The sequence below is a fragment of the Talpa occidentalis genome, unplaced genomic scaffold, assembly GCF_014898055.3.
Source record: "Talpa occidentalis isolate TD23 unplaced genomic scaffold, MPIMG_talOcc4v2.1 talOcc4.14, whole genome shotgun sequence".
NCBI classification, from domain to species: Eukaryota; Metazoa; Chordata; class Mammalia; order Eulipotyphla; family Talpidae; genus Talpa; species Talpa occidentalis.
In genome coordinates, this window is record NW_023601433.1 from 25,483,971 (window position 1) to 25,492,933 (window position 8,963).

At 41.7% G+C, this 8,963-nt stretch overlaps 1 pseudogene; it reads right to left on the reverse strand.

Annotated features, from left to right (window-relative positions):
- Window positions 1-1,876: 1,876 nt before the first annotated feature.
- Window positions 1,877-3,885, reverse strand: LOC119244005 (patched domain-containing protein 3-like; annotated as a pseudogene).
- Between the last annotated feature and the right edge of the window lie 5,078 nt (window positions 3,886-8,963).

Sequence of the window (8,963 nt, forward strand, 5' to 3'; positions counted from 1 at the left end):
TATAGTTGTTTTTATTGTTGTTGTTGTTGTCCTCTTGGAGAGAGAAAAAATAGAAATATATTAAATTTCTTTCCATTCACTGTCTTTTAAAAGCCTTATCTTGATGATTTTACACATCTCAGTGGTGATAGCTATTATTTGGATGATTTGATAGTCACATGGATTTACTCAACCTAAACCTTTGAGTGGATGAGAATCGTTTTATTGGAACAACACTGCAACAGAGGAGGAAAAAAGTGGCATCATTTGGATTTAAGAAAACCCCTGGGTGTTTGACAAAGCTGTACAAAACGTTGTCCATCACCTGCTTTCATGCCAAGCATAGGCTCACGGTCCTTGGCTCTATTTTGCTGTTGCTGATATAGTTGTGTGTTTCCCTGAAGTAAGCCTGCCTCCATGTGTTTGTAGTGTCTGATAAACTGATTCTCCATAAATACATAGGGGACAGACTTTGAGTTTGAGGAACAATTTCCCTTTGGTTGCATTTGGTTGTGTCACATTATGGAACTCCTTTTCCTCCTCTGCCTTTCAAAAAGGTTGCTCTCAGAGTAATGAATGGTTCCTGCATTTGGGATTTTGCTTCAGCACAGCCAGCTTGTGCTGAAGATCTGGAGGGTGTGGCTGGAGTCCCCAGTGAGTGATGACCTTTGTTACAGTGAAATGAGATATGGGCTTTTTCTTTTGAAATCCCCCTAGAATGTCAGTTCACTTTATGGTTTTTCTGCTTAGGAAAAGCTAAAATCCTTACGGTGAAACTTCAAATCTAAAAAACTGTTAAGATAATTAAGTGCCATTTGAATTTTAATTTAAAATCAGTTTCTTTTAAATACCCCAAAATTGATGTTGATGCTAAGTTTTTTTTTAGAAAAGAGAATAACCATGATTGATAATGTCATAGTAGTGTACTTCTTTTTACCCACTTTTTCAAATTGCAAGTCACTGCATGTTAACACACATACATACAACACACGTTTCTCAGTCCCTTACACATTGCAGCCCCCTTCCCATAAGCCTATGCACAAGCATGCAGCTCCCTGTGTGGTGCTGAGGGCTCACACGACCTTGCTGGGTTCCACGGTGATTGGCAGGTTTCTCCTGGACAGGTACCACTTCCTAACATGTGCATTTGAGTATCTGCCTTGAGTGTTTCTTCCTCAGCCCAGGGGCAGAGACTGCTGTTCACTTTCTTCATTGTTTTATGCTAAAAGCCAGGAAGAGTGTTTGCCACAATGCAAGTGCTTTAAAACAAATTGTGAAGTAAATGAATTGTGCACTTTTAACACTGGGAATGTAAAACCAGGACAAAGGCCGATTAGTACAGCTGTTAAAAAAGCAAGTGCACCCTCACCCCAGTCCCATGTGCTCCTCCCTCCTTCCCTCTGCTCCCTGTCCTTCCTCCTTCCCTGCAGGATGTCTCTGATTAATAGTTGTATGTTTCTTTTTTGGGTTTTGTACTGCTGTTATTTTTCTTACACTGATGTCTTATTTGGTTCCCCTATATCCCTGCTATAAGTGAAACCATCCTATATTTTTTTTTTCCTTCTGGCTTATTTCACTGAGCATAATTGGTGAAGGAAATTCTATGGGGACTACACCTGAAAGGGGGGAGCAAATGTTGTTTAAAAATGAACAATGATGTCTAAATTAAAATATATATATATATATATATATATATATATATTCTCACCAAAAAAAAAAAAAAAAAAAAAAAAGGGCAGAAGTGTTGCCAACCACCCATCTGTAACCCACCTCCTTCTTCTAATGGAGGGCATTCTTTGAATCTGTTCTTCCTACTGGGTTTATAATGGCTAACAAAGGACGTGGTTTTAGTGGCTCCTCCTGGTGGGTGACATCATTGCCAATCCCTGACTTGCCTCTATTGATGATCTGGACAGGAAGAGTATGTTTAGGGCATCATCCGTGCAGAGTGAGGAGAATGAGACCCTTAGCAGTCAGATGCCCTTTGAGAACATCTTGAACTTGAGAAGTCTCAAAACCGTTTCCTTTTCAAAGAAAGAATTTATCCTTTTCAATTATCTATATAATAAGAGAGATGGAATTATTATTCTCTATTGGTAAAAAAATAAAAAGTAAAATAGTTTTAAACCTACAATTACCAGGAATATCACTTCCTTTCTTTACAGCATTAGGTAATACTTATTTTTATTATCTGTATCTGTTTATCTATAAATAAAACATATATCCATTATCATTTAAGTCCCATTTAGGTATCAAATTTAACTGATAAAGAAATTCCAAACAGATCAATTACTAGCAAGGAGATTGAATCAACAATCAAACTCCTACCAAAAAACAAAAGTCCAGCACCTGATGGCTTCAGTGGTTAATTCTTTTTTTTTTTTTTTTCAGGTTTATTTATTTATACAAGAACCATGGTACAGACCAGATGCAAGGGAGGATGAGAGGATTTACCATTGACAGAGGGGAGAGCAGAACAGGCAGACTACCAAAACACACTGCTGAGGGGAGCAGCGGGTGAGACAGGAGAGGTCTGCGTAACCTAGCAAAAACAATGCCTCAATTGCTTTTTGGTTTGCTGAGGGTTTAGAACTGGAAACAAATGCATTAGAAATATGTGCACAAAAATCAAAAGAAAACCCTATACAAATCACAGGATTCATCATGGATACGGAATCAAGGTTGACATGCCAGAATCCCATGAAACCTGTTATTCCTACAATCACAGACCCAATAGTAAGAGTGACCGAAAAGGATCACAATGGGTGGGGAATTAACAATAAAGAAACAATGAACATAGCTATGGATGCAACGATGACACTTCCAATAGTGTTTTCTAAGATTGCAGAATATTGATCAAAATAGATAAATGCTAGGTTATACACCATTAGGGGGATCTCACACCTTTTGGCTATACTTCGTAATTGGAATAACATGTTCTTCTTACTGCACAAAGAAGAAACACCCGTGGTCTGAATGAAGGCCCAGGAAGAAGTAATCTCATGTGATAATGAAATATTAATATCATATGTAAAAATTGGAATATGCACTAAAAAACAGGAATGTTGTTTATAAAACTATCTCTTTCATTTACAGCTAAGATGTTGTCTTCCATATACTGTACATATGCTTGTAACCAAAACTGAGTTAGATTTTGAATGACATAGTCACTGTTTTCAAAAATGGTCAGACATTTGCTCAATGTTTGCCTATTGTCTTTATCCCAGTAGTCAACTGCTTCAGTCATGATAACCTACACTATGGGACCATAATCTGAAAAATCCTCTTCATGGATGTTAAAATAGGGTGTGATATAAGAATCGTCACTTGCCAAATGCCGAAGGTCTAAACCTTCCTGCACTTGGAAACAGCCATATATATATTGAATGCAATGTACAGAAGGTATAAAACCACTATCACAACTTGGACTTAGTGTTTGTGAGAAAGGGGCCAAAATAATCTCTGAAGAACAAGTCCATTGGATGGATGCTCGATTCTTCATCAGTTCAAATAGAACTAAATGGGAGGCAGCAGCACATTATCAGCGAGGAAGAATTTTGGTCCGGGTGACCCTCTGACTTTTGCAACAAGCGCAGTCAGGCCACTTCTCTCCTACCATCTAGGGCCATAGAGGCTCCAAAACAGGTGATGTTATAAACATAACAGAAGAGCAAGGTTGTTCTCGTGTAAATGCAAAAGTACTGCACGGACTTAAAGGAGGTCATCACCCCTGTAAAGCATGCCTGGACATTTGTGAGAGTGGTGATGGTGATGGACACCGCCTCGTGGGAGTAGACGTCAGACATTCGCTGTTCTACACTGTCCATGATGTTGGTCTTCTGCCAGGCAGAAATCATGATAAACATGTCATCAACGCCAACACCTGTAAAAAAAAAAAAAAATCTTAATGCACATTCACATCCATAAAAGTGTAAATAGCACAATTCAAAAGGTTTCCCCCTTTTTCTCTTTTGAATGAAGCAACATTGTCTTACATCCTTGTTGAGTTTTTGACAGTCTAGGATTTCTCCCCTCAGGTGTGGCCACCTTCGCTCTCCCAGCACCAGCGCACCTTTGGTCCTCCACCAGCGTCCTTGTGCTCTCCTCCGGTCCCTCTTACCACCCCCCCCCCTTCTCTCCCTGCTTCCTGGCTGTCTCAGCTCTAGGACAGCTTTCAAGAGTTGCTTTGAAAGTTTGTCTTTGTCTGACCCTTTGTCTAGTTTCCCTATATTCCACATCTAAGTGAAATGATCCTTTGTCCCTTAAGGTCTTATTCTTTGTCCCTTCAGGTTTTATTTATCTTGCACAATCTGTGCTTAGGTAACACTTTCCTTGGTTGTCTCTGAGTCCACAACAGAGCACACTCCTCCCTCTGTAATAAGCTTGTGCTTTGCACGGATTCCTATTATTTCCACACAGCACAGTATACTCCTTCTCTCCAATTATGGTGCCTCAATGTTGAGATCAGGAAACCTGATGGATGCGTGTTAGTTCAAGCAGGATTAGCAATCTGTTTCTGATTCCACTAGATTACTTGAGAGACCATTTTCTCTCATAAGCCATTTCACAGAAATGCAGAAACACTTTCAGCCAATGTTCTGTTACTGAACCTATCTGACCACCACAGCATCAGTCTATCATTGCAGTATGACTTAGAGGCACAACATCATTTACAGGCACGTGCCCACTAGTTTTCTGTCTAGTCTGTTTCTTGGCGGGAATATAGAGGTTTCCTATGTTTGAATTCACCAATCTCCTGTGGACAGGGGAGATGGTTTTCAATTCTGAATCACACAGAAATGAACATACTTTCTCTAATTTTTGGAGCATTTTTTTCAATTATTAGGACAAATTGCTAGAAGTAGAATGGAGAGGTGAAAGACATGAACCTTGAATCCCCTTTTAAGCCTTTTGATTTGATACAAATATTGGACTAAGAAAAGTATGAGTCAATTGACAGTCTTCTCCAAGCAGTGGAAGACAGTGTTCATTACACACAACCACCCCAAAAGTTGCAGTCTTGCAATACTTATTCATGTAATAAGAAAACAAGGCATCTCAGTTTTGGTTTAATTTGCATCCCTTGGTTGAGATGTCATATATTTGCCCCCCTTACATTTCCAGTGACTTGTATTTTACCTTTTCAGGATTGTGCGTGTGTGTGTGTGCGTGTGTATGTGTGTGTGTGTGTGTGACAGAGAGAGAGAGAGAGACAGACAGACAGACAGACAGAGAGAGAGAGAGAGAGAGAGAGAACTTCCTGCTCATGTCATTGTCTTTACTTTTGCATTTGGGGTCCTTATTTTTTCCAGTTCTGAAAACACAATTTAATGTTTGTCTTCATTTTTGACATCTTATTTTGGATCTGTAGTCATCTAAGCACAGTTCTTTTACTTAATCTATCATAAACTCATTCTGTTATCTACTTTCTCCCCAATACTCATAGTGTAGCCTAACATGTGCTTTATTCATCTAGTATTAGAAATAGTGCATTTACAACTATTGTCACAAATGGCACCGCCACGAATAACATGAGGCCAAAGCCACTCACCACTGCCAAGGCAAAAGAAATCACTCCAACGACTGCAATAAACATTTTGTTTCGTATACAGCTAAACCTGTAAATAGGGAGGGGAAAATGATGAATTTTTAGAGCAGCTTCCATACTCAAATTCCATCAATTCATGACATTCTTGATTTGGACCTGTTCTGAAATCTCTCCTGCAATCATTCTACACCTGTCTCCTGGAGACCTTTAATTCCCATGCACTATCCCAGACCAACTATACCAATTCAAAGAGGGAAAATAAAAGTTGGCATTTTGTGCTTTAACTTAACTATCTTCTTATGCAGCTGGCCAAGCACTAATTCCCTGATGGTGTTTCAGAACCAAATACATGTACTGGAGCACAGCAGATGGTTAATTCCACACTAGTGTTCAAGGAGTTGTGTGTGAATCGAACACAACACTAAAGGGCAGGCAGCTGTAGTTGAGAAAGTACCCACATCCAATTATCTTTGCACTCATTTCCTGATTCCAACTAGCTATTAACAGCAACCTAAAGGGTTCCTGTACAACAGAGATAGTATGTGGTTAATAAAATGCATGAAAGCATCCTGCTAAAACGGTTTCAAGATTCTCCTTTATTGATGAAGAGGGTTGTAGAAAAGTTGCTATTAATTGCAAAAGAAAAATTGTTTTGAAATGTACTGTTTTTGGATCAACACAAGACTTTTCTGTTTCTCTGTTGGACCACCAGAAATGGGAATACAGAGAGAGCATTTGAAAGCATGTGTGCAGTACTTTGCCTCCACAATAACCACATTACATTTTAAAATATTGACAGCCACCTGTGGTTTTATGTTTTAATTTTATGTGAACAGTTTTAAACAAATGATTGATAAAAGTCTCTCTGGACTTCTATAGGAAGAAGAAACTGAGTTGGAAGACTAGGAGAGACAACTAAGGAAATGGAGCTACTGATTCTAAAACAGTATGTGATGAAAATAACTTTTCAGATCATATTTACGAAACTTTCTTTTTATTAAAAGGTTTCTGCACCATTGATGTGTTCCACTTTTTCTCAAACAGCTGGTGCCTTGAGTTTAATTTAGGGTCCAAACACACACACACAAATTTCAGAGCAAAATTAAATCGCTTGGGTTACAAAAATTTTGAACATGATGAATATTTTCCTTTTGCAGTACTTCTTGAAAACAATATTTATAAATATTTAAGATAAGTACATAACACAGATGAAGTTCAAATGTAAAAAGGTTAGTGAGAGCTACACAGGACATGTTTAGTCTCAATCCCTTTTACAAGATTCCATTTTTAATGTAATTTTTTTAGACACTGAGGTAGGAAGGTAAATTGTTGGCTACAGTGACTTTACTTTGACTAGTTGTGCTGATGTTCTCAAAGCAACTGTTATTAATTATAAGTGAAGGAAAGATATGAAAATGGACACTGTAGGAGACTCATGATATTCTAGAACCCTACAAGAAACTTGATAGAAGCAGTTTATCAAAATAATCGGAGAATGATCAAACTTTAGATTTCCTAAGACCCCGGATCAACAGATCTCGATTCAGTAGGTTTACAATGAAGCTGCAGAATCATTGTGTCTAAAATTTTCCTCACACAATTCCAATGGTCAGTCAAATTGAGGCATCCCTGGAAGCAAAATGGCTAATTTTCTGAATATTCTAATAACTTGACAGCGTGGGGCTGAATTGGACATGATTACACTTCAAAAACTGTATGTTTGGGGTGGAGGCCACATCTTTCTAAAAGATAACGATGTTATCTATTAAACACAAGTACAGTTAAACTATGTTTGAGAAGAGAAATATTTTCCAGATTTTCTCAGAAATTGATCTAATAGTTGGGCATAATAAGTTTTGTCATTTCTAAAATGCCAAATTTGAAATAGTCTACAATCTCAATATACTACTACTTGCCATAGAATGGTGTTCAATTTTGCCATACTTTCTTGGGAAGGTCTTACCATCTGCTTGTGGCCCCCCACCCCTTTATCCCTGCCCAGGTTTCCAAGGATTAATTTACCCGTTTAAATTCAATCATCCTGCTTTCTACCCAAATGAAAGGCAAACCCCAACATGGGTAGATTCATCAATGTTTGAATCAGTTGGGTTGTTTCCCTAGCTGTTGTCATCACCTTCCCATAGTCTGCCGTAATCCACAGCACTCTACCCACTCCTGATACTCCCAAAAACACTCACCCAATCCCAAAGCTTGCCCAAGAAATACACAGCACAAACCACTCAGTGGCCAGCCAAAGGCGCACCCAAGGCCCACTCCCATCCCCAGAACCAAAAAAGTGAAACCCATGGCCCCCCAGTGGTACAGCCAGAACCAGCCTTCTCTCCTGGAGCCTGGCCGGCACCACCCGCCCGCCGGTGTCTGGGCGCCCGCCCACAGTGCCCAACGGGGTCCCAGGTGCCCGGGTCGGCCCCAGTAGGGCCATGGGGGCTGGTGTCTGCTGGCTGGGGGCAGGCTGTGCCCTGGGCAAGCGTCCGCAGGCCGGCGAGGAGTGGGCCACTTGTAGCTGCAGTGGCCACCGTCCATTCGGGCCCTGCGGAGCCTCTGGCTGGGTTGTGGACGCAGGCCTGCCGGCGCATGGGCTGTCAGAGGCCGAGTACCGAGGTGAGCCACGCCAGCCTGTGGAGGAAGGGTGGGTGGCGAGCTGCATGCCAGCTTCAAGGCCCGGGGTACTGGGCTGTGCCGGCCGCCTGCCCCGAGCTGGCCCTGTGTGTGTGTGTGTGCGTGTGTGTGCGTGTGCGCGTGTGTTATGCGTGCGCATGAGGATTTGTGTGTGCCCGCGGGCAAGCGCGTGTATGCATGCGTCTTGGGGGCGGCGGGGTCCCCGGCAGAGAAGCAGGTGCACTGGCGGGGGTGGAGGGGCAGTGGTCAGCTGGGCTGGCAGGCAGGAGGCCCAGGCAGGAGAGGCCGGTGGCCTTTGGGAGTGGGTGGAGCCGGGGCGCAGGCCAGCGGCAGACGCCCAGGGCTCGGGCGGAAGGCCACCAGCAAAGCGCTGAAGGCCAGGGGCGATGCCCCGACAGGCCTGCAGAGACCGAAGGCAGGAGACAGAGGTGTGAGCACATACAGAGGCGAGCCCTTGACCCCGACGATGACCACGGGCTGGACACAGTGAATGAAGCCAGGATGGAGGCGGCCTTGCTCCCGGGGAAGCCAAAGGTCCACAGGCCCTGAAGGCAACAGGCCAGCACCCCCTCCTCCTTTCAACCATGACTTTATGGAAAACCAACATTCAACATCTATTTCTCCTTTAAGAGACTGTAAAAGAATAAGGACCTCCCCAGACAAACAGAAACTCTGGAATTTCATTACAACTAAACCCCCACTCCAAAAACTACTACAAGGAATCCCAAAGCCAGAACCTCAGAGGGACAAATAACAGCGAAAGAAGGCCAAAAAAAAAAAAAAAAAAAGGTATTAA